The sequence below is a fragment of the Nannospalax galili genome, unplaced genomic scaffold (genome assembly GCF_000622305.1).
Source record: "Nannospalax galili isolate Female #2095 unplaced genomic scaffold, S.galili_v1.0 scaffold192, whole genome shotgun sequence".
NCBI lineage: Eukaryota > Metazoa > Chordata > Mammalia > Rodentia > Spalacidae > Nannospalax > Nannospalax galili.
Window position 1 is genome coordinate 1,069,904 of NW_008331810.1, and position 18,672 is coordinate 1,088,575.

General features: G+C 47.3%; 1 pseudogene; it reads right to left on the reverse strand.

Annotated features, from left to right (window-relative positions):
* Nucleotides 1-4,006: 4,006 nt before the first annotated feature.
* The window catches only part of LOC103728926, a 107,782-nt pseudogene continuing 93,116 nt past the window's right edge, over nt 4,007-18,672 (reverse strand).

The window sequence follows — 18,672 nt, forward strand, 5'->3', positions numbered from 1 at the left end:
TATGAGTGTATGCCTGCATGTATGTAGGTGTACCCATGTTATGCAGTGACCACAGAGGTCAGAAGAGGGTGTCGGATCCCCTGGAACTGGAATTACAGAAGGTTGTTAGCTGCTATGTGGGTGCTGGGAACTGAACTCCAGCTCTCTGCAAAAGCAGCCAGGGCTCGTCACTGAGCCCTCTTTCCAGCCCCTTATTATAAGTTTTTAATCTTATGAGTTTTGTGTTCCATTAGAAAAAGAAAGTCTTTCAAAAATTTTTTTTTAAAATAACTTTTTTAGAGACCCTAAGGGTAATAACTGCTACTTCCTAGTCTTGGTCCATAGGCATAAAACACGTTTCCTTCTTCACTGAATTCCAAAGCCCTCACTGATCCACAGAAGTGCTATGCTGACAGGGAGCTGACCTGGAGTCTCTGTTAGGAAATAAATCGGTATCACTCTGCCCTAAAGAAGGCTTTTCTTGGCTCCCCAGTTCCACTTAGCACATGGCTCTGTGCACATCTTTCCCAACAGGATGCCAACAGCCATCCCTTCGAGGACCTGTTCTGGGTAGCACTGGCCAGTCCTGCTCACTGCCCGGCTGGGCCCGTTGTCATGGTACTCTGAGGCCAGAGGTCACAGTGCAGAAGGGAAGCCACCAGTCACACCCCTGTCCACTGTGTGCAGGACATCTTCACCTCTGCGATACCATCTGCCCTCCCATTCTTTTTGCAAAGGAAGTGTGCACAGAGGGCCACGGTTCTCCAGAACGAGAGCCATGAGCCTACCCAGTGACCATCACCCAGCTCCTAGAGTCATACACAGAGGTGACTGGGACAGACCTGCTCCCACTGCCTGGCTGACTGCACTCCTGCCTCTCCCATCACCCACTTACCCAGTGGCCACCTGCAGCCCTCACCCACCTGGGCCTCCTTCCTGGTTTCCCTGCCTTGTCTCCTGGGGGCTCTGAGAATAACTAGGTGAGCTGGGAGCCCCCGTTGATAAATGGATGTATGAGTTATGGTCTCTCTGTGGCTGTTACTTCACCATGAAAAGATGAAGTGGGACTCAGCTATGAGGAGTCACAGAGATTCAGTTTGTGGTTGCTAGAGGCTAGGGACAAAGAGTGGGATGAGGGTGACTGTTCATAGGTAAGGAGTTTCTTCTGTGGAGGTAGAATGTTCTGGAACTAGACCATGGTGTTAAAAGCTAAAAACCACTGAATTGTGCCTGGAGAATTTGACCGTATATGCCTTTCACCTCAATATATTAAAGTCAATGTCAGATTGAAGCCTGCCAGTCCTGGACTCCTCCCTCAGTCTGAAGCCCTGTTGTAAGCTACAAAGCCCTTTGCTCCCTCTCCTGGACACTACCCATGACATCTCTGCCCATGGCTCTGTGGCCATACCTGCCTTCTTCCTGACCCTTGGTCCACCCAGGTCCATTGCTGCCTCAGGACCTAGCCATGTGCCACTGCCTGTGTGGAGTGTGTCTTCCCTGGGTTTCCTATGGCTCCCTCTCTCCACTGAGTCTCATCTCAAATGTTATTTCCTGTCCCCTTTCCTCCATGGTCCACTGCATCGCACATCTTTGTTCAGCTGTTCAGTATGTATCTCCCCACCAGGCAGATCCTGAGCAGGGGAGGCAGGAGGGCACACTCCCCACACCTCAGAGGGGAGCAAAGCCATTTGTGAGTGACTAGAGACCCCCCACAGAGCCAGGCTTGGCCTCCAGGCCCTCAGGCCTAGAACAGAGGCAGTGCACCAACCCCTGTCCTGAGAGAGAGATGCTCCCAACATCAGCCTTGGGGGGGGTAGGGGAGGGGGACCTGCCTCCTTTCAAGTTCTGTATAAAGAATGCCATGCCGGGAGGGTTGAGTACAGGGTCAATGTCCTAAGGAGGCCAGTGTGAAGCTCCAAGACCCTCCCCTCTCCCGCAGGCCTAGTTCATGAGGGAGTGTGAGAATGCCTCAGGGAATGGGGGATTGAAAGACAGGAGGGACAAGACCCCTGCACCCCATGATGCACACCTAATCACCTACTGTGTTAGCTTTTCTGAGCACTAATACAAAGGCACCTTAAGGAAGGGTTAGCTTTGGCTCCCGGTCTGAAGGTGCAGTCCACCTTGGCCAGGAAATCAGACGGAATGAGGCAGCTGGTCACATGACATCCACAGTCAGGAAGCAGAGACAGATGAATGCTGATGCCCACCTCACTTTCTCCTCTTTATACAGACTGAGACCCCATCCAGTGGACCGGTGCCACCCATATTTAGGGTGAGTATTCCCACCTCAGTTAAAGGAACCTAGAAACTTCCTCAGGCATGCCCACAGATTTGTCTCCAGGGTGTTTCTAGAGCCCATCAAGTTGACAATTGATATAAATCACACTTGAGCGGATAAGCCATGCCACCTCAGGCCCATCCACCCAGGCCTTCCCCATGGGTGTGGGACACTCATGGTAGTGTCCCTTCCTGGCCTAAGTGGGCAAGCACAGGACTTTTCTGCCCCAGGATCCTCAGTGGGGTCCACAGCACAGGGATTCTATCCTAGCCCAGGTCTGGGGGACCACCAGGGACCTTCACCTGGATCCCTTCTGCTTCTCTAGCCCCAAAGCTGCCCCCTACTGGTCATCTCACACACTGCACCTCCAAAGGCTGTCCCTGGGCTGCACAGTATGTCTTTCTGTCATGGGTTCCCATCCTGGGTGGGCTGCAGTGGCTCCAAACACCCCTCAACTCCCACATTGAAGGCTGGTTCCTGGGAGTACAAGACGACCTCCCTTCCCTGGCAAGCACAGCCTTATAAATAAGAGTTGGCTTTCTTGTACACAAGCAAGTTTCTTAAGTCAGTATTTGGAAATAACTTCAAAGTCACTGAAAAGTTGCCAAAATAAAGCAATTTTTAAAAACATTTTATTTATTTTTATTTTATGTGTATGTGTATCGCCTGCATGTATGTGAGTGCACCCGTGTCTTGCAATGCCACAGAGGTCAGAAGAGGGCTTTGGATTCCCCTGGAACTGGAGTTAAGGACGGTTCATAGCCACCATGCAGGCGCTGGGAATCAAACCCAGGTCCTCTGCAAGAGCAGCCAGTGCTCTTAACTGCTGAGCCATCTCTCTAACCCCAATAATAGCAATATTTAAGAAAATAAAAACCCTGGACCTTCCAAATTAAGAAAGAATTGTTAACACCAATTTTACACACAATTTTAATTTATTTTTATGTGTCTGTATGTGGATATGTGCATGTGAGTGCAGTGCCCCAGAGGCCAATAGAGGGCATTAGATCCCCTAGAGCTGGAGTTACAGGCAGTTGAAAGTTACCCAACATGGGGGCTGGAAACTGAACTCAGGTCCTCTGCAATTGCTGAACCACCTCTCCAGCCACAACACCACAGTTTATCACAATATACACGCATATACATATGAAGTACACAGAGACAGCAATATATAACACACGTGCGCACACACACACACACACACACACACACACACACACACGATTTTTCTGAACCATTTGGGAGTAGGCTGTAGGCACTATGGTACTTTTACACGTATGAATATTTCAAGAGTAATTTCTCTTTTTGTGATTGTTCTTGTTGTTTTGTTTTGTTTTTTGAGACAGGGTCTCACTATGTAGCCCTGACTGGCCAGGAACTTGCTATGTAGACCAGGCTGGCCTCAAACTCAGAGATCCACCTGTTTCTGCCTCCTTAGCACTGGGATTACCGGCAATAGTAATTTTTTTTTTTAAAGATTCACATATATTTACATTGTGGACCTGGGATATACTTACCACAGCAGGAGCTAGTCCAAGCAACCTGAATCCCAATTCCACCCAATCTGGACCCTTTCCCAACCTCTGAGCCAGCATTCCAGACAGGGGGCAAGCCGTTTCCAGCAGGTGTGGATTTGGAAAATATACTCTGAAATAAATCACCTATTGTGGTCATCACTGTCCTCCTCCCCAGTCTTCCTCCTGGGACCAGGCTCTATCCTGTGACTCGTGAAAGAGGCTGTCGTCTTTAGCTGTCCATGAGGCTCCCAGGGTGGTCTGGGCTGTGGCGAGGACTCTTCAGCTTGGGAGTAACAGGTGCTCAAGCTCATAGTGGCCATTCTCAGAAGCCCTGTGTGTGAGTTTCTCCTTCATACTCTCCTGGCTCCTCTTGTGCTCAATAATCTGCTGGAGCTGGTGCCCTGCATATTCTGGCTTGGTGGTGAGCGGGCCAGCTGGTACAGCTACAGCAAGAATATCTGACACCTTGTGAGGGCGCAGCCAGCCCCGCAGGGCGTACTTCCAAGGCTATAGAGAGTCTGCTTATGCTAGAAGAGAAGTCCATCTACCTCAAAAGGAAACTCCACAGATAACACCTTACACAGGCTCTCAGGGAAACTCCATAAATAACACCTTACACAGGCTCTCAGGGGTAAAAGGGAAATTCTTGAACCCCACAAATTTAAAAGGATTAAGCTTTGTTTTCTCTCCCAGTCCTCCTCCTTCTGGTAACTTTGAATGCATCCAGTAGAAAATCAGTCTGGGAATCTGCCAGTTGGAAATCAGTCTGGCAGTCTTAAAAAGGGTGTCCCCGCCAGCACATCACATCCAGAGCATAGTGGGTCTGGTTCACCTCGCTGTAAATGCAGTCCAGAATGGTGTAGTCTATAAACACAGGAAGAAAGTCAGGATGAAAATTGGCTTCCAGCCAGGGTTCCATCCATCAGGTAGTAAAGAGCCCCATCTTAGAGGCAAAGTCAAACAAGCCACTGCAGGGCTTACTGCAATAGTAATTTCTTAAGACTGTAGATAGTCCCTCACAGATCCACAGTAAACAGATCAAAGCTCAGAAGACTCCACATGGATAGAACTCTCATCTGACCTCTGGTCCACACTCCACTTTCACCAGTGATCTGAATGATGTCCTCTGTAGGAGTCCCCCGAGGTCTGGCCCAGGACCAGGCATCACACCTGGTTCCCTCTCTTCCATCTCTTTCCGTCTCCCTTAAAGTAGTACTCAACTTCCTTTGCCTTCGATGGTAGTTTGTGGAAGACGGGCCAGCTTAGAAGAATGTCCCTCCATCTGGGACTGATGGATGTGTCCTCTTTAGATTCAGGCATACACACAGCCCAGCTGGACCCTTGAGAGCTCTGTGTCCTTCCTGGACTGTCATGTCCAAAGGCCTCAGGGCCCGTCCACCCTGAGCTGCGAATTGACTCAGATTGTGCACCAGAGGCCTTGCCCAGCTTTGTAGTGGATCCTCCTCTCCCACAGTCCTCTGTACTAACAGCAAGTAAGTATCCGGCTTCTTATTACACACATGCACAAACATACATGCACATACATACACTTTACACATGCACATACATGCAAACACACAATACACACATATACACATAAACACACCGTACACACATTATACATAACATGCATATACAAACACATGCACATACATACATAAGCTACATACACAAATACACACATATACATATTATACACAAACACACCATACACAGACATTACACATGCACAAACACACCATATGCACACATACACATACATATATACATAAATATATACAAACACACCATACCCATATGCAAACATCATACAACATTCATACATATGCACACATGTATGCATACACAACGTACCGTACAAACGCACATACACAAATATTCCATGACTCATGTATTCTAATACAGAGACCATAAGTGCTCAATATGGATCACCTACAATCCAGAAATCCTATTCTAAAATAATATTTTAATGTTTTCTTTCAGAAAGGCATTAAAAATAAATATAAACCTGGAAACCTCTGTCCACAAGAAGGTATGAATGTGCACATAGCAGTTTTGTTCATATCTGCCAACTTCAGAGACAACAGAGATGAAGCAGATAAGTCGTGATACATGTAGAGTGGACACAGTGGAGTACTATGCAGCAACAAACAGAAATTAGTTGTAAGCTGGGAGAAAACAAGATAGAGGCTTAAGTGCATAGTATACATGAGAGACCAAGATACAAGATTCCAACTTCATGGCATTCTGGAACTGTGGAAAAGCCAAAAAACTGAGTGTGAGCCACAGATTTGTGGAGAGGGGCAGAAGGTAGGAGGGACGAACAGAGGAGACGGGAGTTTGAAGGCAGTGAAAGTGCCCCTGTATGCTGTTAGGATGGTGGGCACATTCCCGTGCATGTGTCAAGACCAGCAGCACTTTCAGACACAGTGGGCGAACCCTAACTGGGAATGTCAGTTAGTGCTGAAACATCCATTTTAACAAAGGACCCACACACTATGCAAGGTGTTCGTTAACAGGAAACTGGGAGGGTCAGGAGTTGGGGGTAAGAAGGTGTATAAAAATCCTACTTTCTATTCAACTTTTTTGTAAACCTTATAAAACTAATAAAGCTAACCACGTAAATATATACATATAGAACAGTATGATAAAATCCTCCCTCCAGGTACACAGGGTTTGTACAACACTGCTGTATATGTTAAAAATAAAGAGCTAAATATGGCTTGGCATGGTGCACACATCTTTAATCCCAGCACTTAGGAGACAGAGGCAGGCAGATCTCTAAGTTCAGCCTGATCTACACAGTGAGTTCCAGGGCCACATAGTGATAATAGGAGACAGAGGCAGGCAGATCTCTAAGTTCAGCCTGATCTACACAGTGAGTTCCAGGGCCACATAGTGATAACCTGTCTAAAAAATATAAAAAATATGGCTCTGTCACCTACTGAACTCAGATTCCATGCTGTGTGTGTGGCCTTCAGAGGGCGTTTTGGAAATTTAGACTGCAGTGGTCAGAGCTGGCGCACACAGAGGTCCAGCAAAAATATTTAACAAAGCAACACAAGAGAGACTACATTCCAAAAGGAAAAAAAAATTGATTGAAGACTTGAGTTAAAACCAAACCTGTTCCTTACCACCCTGGCAAGGGTCAAAGCCTGAGCCCAGACCCTCCAGAGGCCACATCCCTTCCTGTGCTTGGTGGATTTCTGCTTCTGAGACACATTTGAGTATTGATATGTTTTCAGTTAACCCCAGAGGTAATCCTTTGTCCGGGGGTGAGGTTGGCTTCATTTCCTCAGCCAATTAAAGAATTAAAAGGCAGGAAAAGTCTCAGATCAACAGAGAGCAACAGTCAAACTTTTATTGAAAGATAATTACATGCATACATGTAAGGATCACACGTGTACACACACACAGAAACATGAAATGCTCTACAAGTGGAGAGAAGACCCGAAACCAAAATGCAAAGCCCCCAGGGAGAATCTGGGTTTTAAGGGTTTCAGTAGCCCCCACCCCCAATTTTGGATTGGTCAACTTAAACCGAGAAGTGGGTGCTAGGAGGCTTACGGCTCCAAATAACGAGATACCCTGGTCCACGTGACTCTAAGCAGGTTAGTTGAAGGGCCCCTGTCAGAGTTGAAATAAGGCCTTCCTGTCAAAGGCCAAGAAGAAACTTCAGTTCGCCTCCTTTACTTCTTCTCATGGGCCCTATCAGGGTCCTGTCCACCTCTGGGGAAGAAGCACAGCTTCAAAAGCTGCAAACTGCTTTCAGGTGGTGCCTTAATTTGCCCTCAGTTGCTGTGATGAAAACACTGCCAAACCAACTTGGGAAGGAAAGTGTTTACTTCAGCTCCCATCTCCCAGGTCACAGTTCATCACTGATGGAGCCCAAGGTAGGAACTCAGGACAGGGGCCTGGGGGCAGGAGCCGGAGCACAGGCCATGAAGGAACACTGCTTACTGACTTGCTCCGCTGGCCCCTGCTCAGCCTGCTTTCTTATACAAGACCACCTGCTCAGGGGTGGCACCCACAGTGGGCTGGGCCCTCCCACATCACTCATCAAGAAGATGCCCCACAGACATGGCCACAGGCCAATCCAATGGAGGAAATTCCCCAATTGAGGCTCCCTCAACCCAGGTGTGTTCAATGAAGCTCTCCAACACAATTGACCCCCTTTCAACTTGACACAAAGCACATCACTATTAACCACAACCTTCTCGTTTCTTACCCCAAGATCTCATGTTAATATTAATATTACAACATAAGACAGTACAACTTTAGGGGGCTGGAGAAATGGCTCAGCAGTTAAGAGCACTGGCTGCTCTTACAGAGGACCCAGGTTTGATTCCCAGCACCCACATGGCAACTAACAACTGTCCATAACTCCAGCTCCAGGGAATCCAACGCCTTCTGACTTCTGCAGGCATTGCACAACATGGGTGCACCTGCATACATGCAGGCAATAATATATTCATACACATAAAATAAAAATAAAATTTTTTAAAAGACAGTACAATTTTGAATTTTTTTTTTTGTCTTTTTGAAGCAGGGTCTCCTGTGGCCCCAGCCATCCTAGAACTCACTATGTAGACCAGGCTGGCCTTGAACTCACAGAAATCCTCCTGCTTCTGCCTCCCAAGTGCTTGGGATTACAGGCATGCGCCACCAAGCCCAGCGACACAATTTTGAATTTTTAAGGACTGTGGGACTTTTAAACACTTTAAGAGGTCAAATTCTTTTTAGAAAAACGCTTAACTGTGGGCTCCTATAAAATCTAAAACTAGTTAAATACTGTCATTTCAAAAGGAAGACTCAGATACACCTAATCAAAACCTAAGTCCACCTAAGTAGCTCAAGGCTGATGTCTGTGATTCACTCACCATTTTCTGGGCTCCAAAGGGCTTAGGCAGCTCCATTTCTCAGGCTCTGCTGTCCATAGCACACACAGCTCGTCTCATAGGTTCAGGCCCCACTCCACACCTGCCACCGCCCTTGATGATCATCCCGTTGTCCTGGCTTCTCCAGGACCATGCCGGGGTCTCCATTACAACTGAGGCTGCACCTTTACCAAGGGCATCTTCTGGCCTCATACGATGCCAAGCCTCAGATCCTCTCCATGACCCTTCACGCCTTCTCAAAACAGCTTGAGATGGAGCCTTTGGCCCCCTGTGAACCGTAGCTTCTGTGTGCTGACCCTGAGGAAACACTTCCCAGAAGATTTCACTGTGATGGTTACGCTCTTCTAATCACAGCTGATCGTTTAGCCCAGGTGACCAGCATTCGTTGTGCCAGTAAAACAAAGGCTCCACTTCAGTGGTGCTGGTCTCAGTCACAGCTGATGGGTTCAGCCCCAGCTGACCAGAAACCACAGATTCCCAATTCAAAATACCGCACAAACAGCCTTGATTGTCTCTGCTTCCCTTGAAACTTGAGAAGCCAGGACTCCATCATCTGCCTTTCTCCAAGGACTCACAGAACAGTTCACTGAGCTTCAAGCATTTTTCCAGTGCAAAGTTTCAAACACTTCTATGATCCTCCCAGACACATACGGTCAGGTCCAGCACAGCAGTACGCCACAACCCTGGTACCAATTTTTGTCTTAGTTTGCTTTCAATTGCTGTGATACAAACATTGACCAAAACTGACTTGGTGGAGGAAAGTGTTTATCTTGTATCTCCCAGGTCACAGATCATCACTGAGGGAAGTCAAGACAGGAACTCAGGGCAGGAACCTGGAGCACGGGCCTTGGAGGAGCACTGCTTACTGGCTTGCTCCTCTGGCCCTTGCTCAGCCTGCTTTCTTATTCAACAGAAGACCATCTGCCCAGGGTAACACTACCCACAGTGGGCTGGCCCCCACCACATCCCTCAATAATCAAGAAATCACCCCACAGACATGGCCACAAGCCAATCCAATGGAGGAAATCATCAATTCAAGTTCCCTCCACCCAGGTGTGTAAGTTGACAACTAAATCTATCCGTTACCTGGAAGTTCCTCTGACCACTATGGCGGCAAGCTATAGTCACACCTCCTTCCCACACTCCTCAGGAGTCGAGGTGGTCGGGGGTCAGTTACCCCTCTCACCCAAGTTAACCTTAGCTGCATTAGGGGGAGTGGCTAAGGATATATGAGCCCAGAACGCCTTGAGGCAGGTCTCTCACCATTATGTGTGGCTGTCGGGTTGAGTGGGGACTTACCAGCACAGCCATAAATGGGGGGAGGGGGTACTCTTCTGTAAATAAACCCAAGCTCGCAAGTCCAATAAACTTGTAAGGATTTTCCAAAGAGCGGTTTTGGAGGATTCTTGCCTTGGGTTGCCATGAGGAGGATGGGAGGAGGGAACCAGATGCCACGTGGGCCTTCCAGCAGCGAATTTGACCTTACTCCATCACAGATGAGTAAGTAAATAAATGTTTGTCTAGTGTGTCCTTCAGAATGTAAGCTTGCACAGGAAAAATGAGCTATCTCCTCAGGCATTCTACAGAGCACGGCCAGAGTCCTGCTTTGGTGCGGATCCAAAATAGTACCCACCTACAGTCACTCACACAAAACTACAGAATTGGATCTGACCAAGTGGGTCTCCCGGACGCAGAGTTGTTTCCTTGGCTCCCCGGCAACAACTCATCCCAGGGAGATAACAAGGCAGTCATCAAAGGTGGTGTAACTAAACGTCTACCCCTGAGCAGGGAGGCGACCTTTCTAGAAAACCAACCCCAAGAGTGCTTTGGAAATAAAGTGGAATTCAGTCACAGCAAGATTCTGTTTGAAAATACATTCAACCTGATAGGTTTAACTTACTTCAAAGGGGGTGGGAGAGAGTCATAGGGAGAGGGAGAGGGACTTCCAGCAGGCCCCTGATGGGTGCACAGCAGCTGCATCATTCAAGGCCTGTTGCAAAATGAAAGCACATTGCTCTCCTTTCAATGATGAAGATACCAAGTCCATGAAGACGTGGTGTTAAGCCAAGAGTGGCCCTACTGAGGACAGGGTCCTCGGAGACTGAAAGGCTACAGCACCCAGATGGCCAAGGGTGAGAGCCTTGAGCTGCCCTTGTGTTTTGTTTCCTGTGCTCAGACACTGGACAGATTCCAGAGCAGAGGAGCCGTTTGAGGAAACGGAAGTGTACCTGCACTTCTTCCAAACCCTTGTCTCCCCATCAGTTGAACTAAAAGCTTGGTATGTTTTCATAGTGTGTTACTACATGGACAGTGTAGATTTGTTTATCTTTTTAACATTTTGAAAATGTACCTTCTACCAGAAACCAACTCTTCTCTTTCTTCTTGCTCTTTAGATATCGCCAAAGCCCACCCCCACCCACGTCTGTGTATGTGTGTGTGTCCATGTGGGGGGTGTAGTATGTGTGGATGCACATGCTCGTGTGTCCTTGGAGGCCAGAAGTCAATGTTGAGTGTATTTCAATTGCTTCTCCACTCTATGTTTTTTTATTTGTTTTTGTTTTCTTGAGACAGGATCTCCCTGTAGCCCCAGCTGGCTTGGAACTCACCTTAGACCAGGCTGGTCTCAGTGTCACAGAGAGATCTGCCTGCCTCTGCCTCCCAAGTGCTGGGATTAAAGGTGTGTGCCACCATCCCAGCCTCCACCTAATTTTTTGAGATAGGGTTTCTCTCTGAACCTGGAGCTCACCAATTCACCTAGGCTGGCTGGCCAGCAAGTCCCAGGGATCCCCATCTCTGCCTCTCCAGCATTGGGATTACAGGCATGCACCTCCATGCCCAGCTTTCTATGTGGGTGCACGGGATCTGAACTCAGGTCCTCACGCTAGTACAGCAAGCCCTTTACTGACAGCCCTCTCCCCAGCCCCTCACCACTCACATCTGTGTTTAAAAACCTCTAGCTTCTTCACCCTCTGTGAACCAAGAATATCTCAGAGTCTCCCAGTCCATCTCTATGTCCTGAGGAAGCTGAGCATCCTTCCTTCCCAGGGAACCTCAACGAGGAGCCTTGGGCTCCACCTAGTAAGTTTTTACACTTGGATTCTCTCCCAGGAAGTGTCCACTATACAAGAACCCTTCCAAAGAAAACAATTAAAATTCCACCCTCCATCCAAAAGTTCCAAACATTTGATCACTTATGTTCCCTTCCTAAAACCCGAGCCAAAGCTGAAACATTGATCAAGAAGGGCTGCTTTGCTAAGCCAAAGGCTCAGGACTTGGGATCCTGCCTTTCCGCATTTATCATAGCTGTGTGGTCATGAAGCCTGACATTTGTCAAAACTGAAACTCCATTAGCCCAGCAGTAGGACTGGCTGCCCACTTTGCAGGGCTGGTCTCAGATGAGAAGAATGAAGGGGTTCATTGGAAAGGACTGGGGTGGCTTTCCATCTGGATTGGATTTGCTATGTATCGTTTTTAACTATATTTAATGTTTGAATGGTAACGAATCTGTGTGGGATCAAACAGCTTAAGAAAAGTTGAGAAAGGCCCTTCCAGTGCTGCTCACATCAGACCCACTTCCTCCTATAGGTTTCCACTCAGAAAGAATGTTTTACATTCTTCAAACATGATTATGTAAATTATTATAATATTATATAAGCAAATGGGTAATCTCACCGCCCCGTTTTCTATACAGAGTTGTATGCTATAAGTCTTGCTAAGAACTTTACTTTTTTTAAATTTTATTTAATGTGTACGAGTGTATTGCCTGCATGTATGTGAGTGCACCCATGTCGTGCAATGCCGCGGAGGTCAGAAGAGGGCTTCGGATTCCCCTGGAACTGGAGTTAAGGACAGTTCGTGGCCACCATGTGGGTGCTGGGAATCGAACCTGGGTCCTCTGCAAGAGCAGTCAGTGCTCTTAACCACTGAGCCATCTCTCCAGCCCCTCCTTACTGATCTTGACCCTGTTCTAGTCCATTGTATGTAGTCTCTTGATTTTTCTTTTTCTTTTTCTTCTTTTTTTGAGACAGGGTCTCACTTTGTAGACCAGGCTGGTCTAGAACGCAATATGTAGCCTAAGTTGGCTTTGAAGTCATGGCAATCCTCCTGCCTCAGCCTCCCTAGTGCTGGGATTACAGGCATGAGCTACCATCCCCAGCTCAGCCAGTCTTCTCTTAGGGGACAACTGTTGCTAACATCTTACAATTATAAAATTTCCCCAGTCCATTTTTTCAAATTCTTCATGTTCACCAGCTCCTTCAGCGACAGCAGAGGCATAAAATGGAGACACAGGCCTGAGGAGATGGCTCAGGTAGTAAGGAGCTTGCTGTGGAAGCATCAGGAACTGAGTTCAGGTCCCCAGCACCCACTTACAAAGCTGAGCTAGAGGTGTGTACCTGAATTCCAGAGGCAGAGGCAGGAGGGTCCTCAGGCTCACTTGCCAGCAAGTTCAGTCAACCAGTGAACTCCAGGTTCAGAGAGAGACCCTGTTTTAAAAAACAAAGCCGGGCGTGGTAACACATGCCTTTAGTCCCAGCACTTGGGAGGCAGAAGCAGGTGGATCTCTGTGAGATCGAAGCCAACCTGGTCTGCATAGTGAGCCAGCTGGGGCTGCAAGGAGAACCTGTCTCAAAAAAAGAGACAAAAACAAACGAAAATGTGGAGAACAATCAAGAAAGACATCCGAGGGCTGGAGAGATGGCTCAGCGGTTACGAGCACTGGCTGCTGCTGCAGAGGACCCAGGTTTAGCTCCCAGCACTCACATGGCGGCCAACAACCATCCATAACTCCAGATCCAGGTGATCCAACACCCTCTTCTGACCTCCTTGGGCATTGTATGACATGAGTGCAGTCGCATACACGCAGGCAATACACTCATAAAATAATAAATAAAATATTTAATGATATTTTATAAATAAAGTAAATAATAAATAAAATATTTTTTAAAAAAGAAAGACAGCTAGGCATGGTGGTACACACCTTTAATTTCAGCCCACAGGAGGCAGAGGCAGGTGAGATTGAGGCCAGCCTGGTCCACATAGTAACTTCCAGGCAGGCTGGGACCAGGGAGACCCTGTCAAAAAAAAAAAAAAATCTAACATCAACCTCTAGACCCCCAACATGTGTATGCACACATGCACCTTTTACACACAAATACATTACCACACACATATACACACACAAATGGAGAATAAACCACTCATAACCCCATAGGGCTCCTGAAAACAAGGGTCTCAGTAGTGAGGAAGGCTCCTCCTTTTACTCCAAAGAAGTTTAGAGCTGAAGACTGCTCTCGTCCACCTGAGAGACATCTGGAAAGTTTTCTGATAATCTGCCTCCAGTTCAAGGACACAAAACCCCCTTTATTCCCAGTAGACAGGGTGGGCTGATACTACAGATTACAGGATTGAGGCCATCTATCACAGCAGTTAAAGCACCCACCAGAGCCCTTGCATTTCCACTGACGTCATTCATTTTATTAAAACCCTTTGTTACTACTTAAAAAGGCTTAAAGGTTTGCAAAGGACAAAGTAATTTTAGCCTGAGGGAGCCCTTGAGCAAATGTCTACCCTTATCCCTGACCCGTAGGAAGTGCTGGGTAAGCAATAACTAAGGAGCAACGAGCTGCCCACACATACTTCATATACCAGTGAGCACTAACAAAAACTCAAGAAATGTGTGGCGCTGCTAAAAGACCAGCCCCCGCCATCCCCACAGCTTCCCTCCAACCCAACTTCTCTCAGCCTCTAGAACCAGCCAAAGACACCTCAGCCCTAGACCTCACCATGGCCTGGATGTATCTATGCTTCCAACATCAAGCCCTAATGGCTTCTAGAACATCCTCAGAAAGGAACACGGCATCATGGACAGCCTACAAGGGTCCCCTCCTGTGCCCCAAGAAGAGTCACTTTCCCCCAACAGCTTTCAGCTGCCTATAACCTCTCATATTAGGAGTGGGGTCTTGGGGGCCCTCGCACAGTCCGACCGTGCGGGAATATTTACTGGTTAATCATGTGCAGGTCTTGTGCAGGCAGCCACAGCTGCTGAGTTCCTGTTTCTCAGGAGGTCCCCCCGACACTTCTGGTTCTTACAATCTTTCCTTTCTGTAACTCTATCAATGAGGCCCCTTTGGGGAAACAGTGTTGCATCAACCTTTTTCTTTATGGTATGTGCTTTTACATCCTGTTCACTAATCCTTTCTTATGATGGCTACTTTTCCCACTGCCGTGACAAAAAGCCACTTAAGGAAGAAGGGGCTTTGGCTCACAGCGTGAGGATGCAGTCCTTCATGACTGGGAAGCCGCAGCAGCCGGAGTGTGGCGGCTGGTCCGCTGTTTGTGGAAGCAGAGAGATGAGCGCTGGTGCTCAGCCGGCTTTTTTTGTGTTCTTATTAGTCAGGGTTCCAAACACACCCACAAGTGCATCTCCTGGGTGGTTCCAATCAAGTCAAGACAAACCATTACATTTCCCAACCCTCAGGCCAAAGACACTGTCCTGTGCCTTACTTTTTCTCCTAGGGAAGGAAATTGTTAGGATCTTGCCTTTCATCTTTAGGTCTTTTGTCCAACCAGAGTCAAGGTTGATCATAAAGAATCATTAGATTGACAGGGCTGGAGAGATGGCTCAGTGGTTAAGAGCACTGACTGCTCTTGCAGAGGACCCAGGTTCGATTCCCAGTACCCACACATCAGCTACAAACCATCCTAAACTCCAGTTCCAAGGGAATCTGAAGCCCTCTTCTGACCTCCACAGCATTGCACAGCACGGGTGCACTCACATACATGCAGGCAATACACTCATATACGTAAAATAAAAACAATAAATATATTTTTTTAAAAAAGAATCATTAGATTGTAAGACAAGCAATGTAGTAGCCAATGTACAATGTCCCTCAGCAGGGACAACTGTAGAGGGTCCCTGTACCTCCGTTCTACAAGTGTGATGGCTCATTTTAAATGTCAACTTGATTAGGCCACAATGATCCTATTTGGTGAAACGTTATTCTTGAAATGTGTGTTTGAGGAGTTAATTAGCCTTTAGATTGGTAGATTAAGTAAAGCCAATTATCTTCCCAAATGTGGCCTTACCTCATCCAGTCAGTCAAAGACCTGAACTGAACTAAAAAGCAGACCTTCCACAAACAAGAAGAGTTCCTGTCTGCTGACATCTTCAAACTGGATTCTTTGTCTTCTTAGAGTAGAACTTGGACTACATCACCAGCTCAATCAGAGATCTTAGGACTTCTCATTCCCCATAACCAAATGACTCAACTTCTTACAATGAATCTTTGTCCATGAAGCATATTCTGTGTGTGTGTGTGTAATATTTTCATTCAACATCTGCAGTATAATTGGGTGTGTATCCCTGGATTCCCCTGACTAACACACAGCAGATACATTCAGACTTTGATGGCTGGTAACATCGATGAAGATTCCTTTAGTGGGGCTAGAGAGATGGCCCAGAGGTTAAGAGCACTGGCTGCTCTTACAGAGGATCCAGGTTTGATTCCCAGCACCCACATGGGGGGTAACAACTGTTCATAACTCCAGTTCCAGGGGAATCTGACACCCTCTTCTGACCTCCACAGGCACTGCATGACACAGGTACACTTACATGCAATGTACTCACACAAAATAAAATTAAAATTAAAAAAAGATTCCTTTAGTGGAGCTGTTCCATTCAGACCCTTTGGGAAGAGCATCTCAAACTCATTCACCAAGACAAGTTCCACTAGACACCCCATATTAGGATCAATAGAGGCTGTAGCTTCCAAGAAAAACTGTTTCAAAGATCAAATGTGGTTAGCAATGATTGTCATCTGATTAGTATCTGAGATGTGTTCATCGTCTAATCACCAGAGTCAGCTGCTTCCGAGGGCCTACAATGAACACTTGAGCGTGTTATCCATGATCTTCAGTTATCTAAGACACCTCAGTGGAAACACTCCAGGAGGTGCTGAGACACAGCTGGGGAAAGTGCATTCTCTGGCTCCTGCTGAGGAGCCCTGAGTGCCATGTCACATCTTGAGACACCTCCCCCAAGTCCGCCCCATCTCCTTCGAGTATCTGCTCTTGAAACCACTAACAGCTTATACATCTTCTAAGCCCAGGCTTTGCTTGCAAGGAGCTTTGGGATTTTGTTATATTGAGTGGGGCTTTTTTTCCCCTTTTTAAGGCTTCTCTCCCCCTAAGTTTTTTTTTTTTTTTTTTTTTTTTTTTTTTTTTTTTTGGTCTTTTTGAGACAGGGTCTCCCTGTAGCCCCAGCTGTCCTGGAACTCACAGTGTAGACCAGGCTGGCCTTGAACTCGCAGAGATCGGCCTGCCTCTGCCTCCCAAGGGCTGGGATTAAAGGCGTGCGCCACCACACCCGGCATCTCCCCCTATTTTAAGCAGACAGTATTATTTTTTCAGTTCCCTGAGCTTTATGTACTGTCTGTCGGTTTTGCATCATCTCCCTTACTGGACATACAGATTGTATAGAGACTTTCAGAGAGTTCTAATTCAGTTGGTGCATCATTTTTGCAAATTTGACTCTGTAAATGTGCATTCTCAGAACACTGACTTCATGTGTGTGTGTGTGTGTGATGTCAAGCATTGTGTGTGTGCGTGTGTGTGTGTGTGCGTGTGTGTGTGTGTGTGTGTGTGTGTGTGTGTGTGTGATGTCAAGATTCCCTCCACAGAAAGCATTTGTAAAAGATAGAAGTTTCAAGGTCCTGGCTCTTTGGGTGACCGTGTTACGTGACAGTGAGCCATAGTTGGCTTTGATAAATCTCACCATTGACCTAGCTCATCATCATGACAGCCTCAATTTACAATTACCAGCCCCAGTGAAACACTTCACATTTTAACCTATCTTTTTTTCCATTTCTGAGGACTGAATCCAGGACCTCCCATATGCTAAGCAGTTGGTCTACCTCTGACCGCATTTCACTTTTAGAAAAGTTCTCACTAGTCACCCAGGCTGGCTTAGAATTTGTTAGGGTTCCAAACAGCAGCAGTTTCCCCCCTCCCCAACAGGGACCTCACCTTGACCTTTGAAGTCAAGGGAAACAAACTCTGCTGAGAAGCAGCCTGCCCTTCCTCTGACCTCCAAAGATAAGATAAGCAGATTCTACCTGATAACCAGAGATTTTAGAAGCTGTTTTTCTCTCATCTTAAGAGGGAAAAAGCAAACAATTCCACACCCTAATCCTACCTGCTTCCCCCTCCCTGATTTCTCCCCAAAACATTCCCCCTTCCACACCCTAAAGCCCCCATATATAAAGTCCCAGCTCACAACACGTGGGTGGACATCTTTCCCAGACATCTTGTCGTGACATCCCTTCCCTTCCCTTCCCTTCCCTTCCCTTCCCTTCCCTGACATCTTGCCCTGACATCTTTCCCTGCCCTTCCCTGACATCCCTTCCCTTGACATCTTTCCCTTCCCTGCCCTCCCCTGACATCTTTCCCTTCCCTGAGGGAAACGTGTCCCATGCGAAATAAAGCTGTATCCCGCTGAGAATTCCATATGTGCCTTGGTGCCTCCTCCATCCATCCGCTCGTGCTCTCCACCACTCCATCCCAATTTTTACCTATGAGATGGTGCCGAAACCGGCTCTTACTTCAAGGGACCTCGCACATAAAACTTGCGGACTCGCTTGTTGTTATTGGCCCTGCGAACACCACAGATTCGGCATTAAGGTACACTTCCACCCTCTATATCTCTCCCCGCTCCCATTCCTTTCAGCTCTCTCTCCCTTTCTCTTTCTCCCCTTTCCCCTTCACTACCCTCCACCAGTTTTCTTTTCATCTCCTTTCCAATCAAATTCGGTCACTCCCGGACCTCACTCAAGGCCACTGGACAGCACTGGTTTCTGCGACCGTTGAACTGCCCGGCACAGTTACTGTGTCTGTCCACGCCCACCTGGGAGTCAGACCTGCCTCCCCGTTGCACTCAAATCCTTTTCCCTACCTCAGCTCCCTTCCCCCTTCCCTTCCTCACTCCTGCCATCTTTTGCCT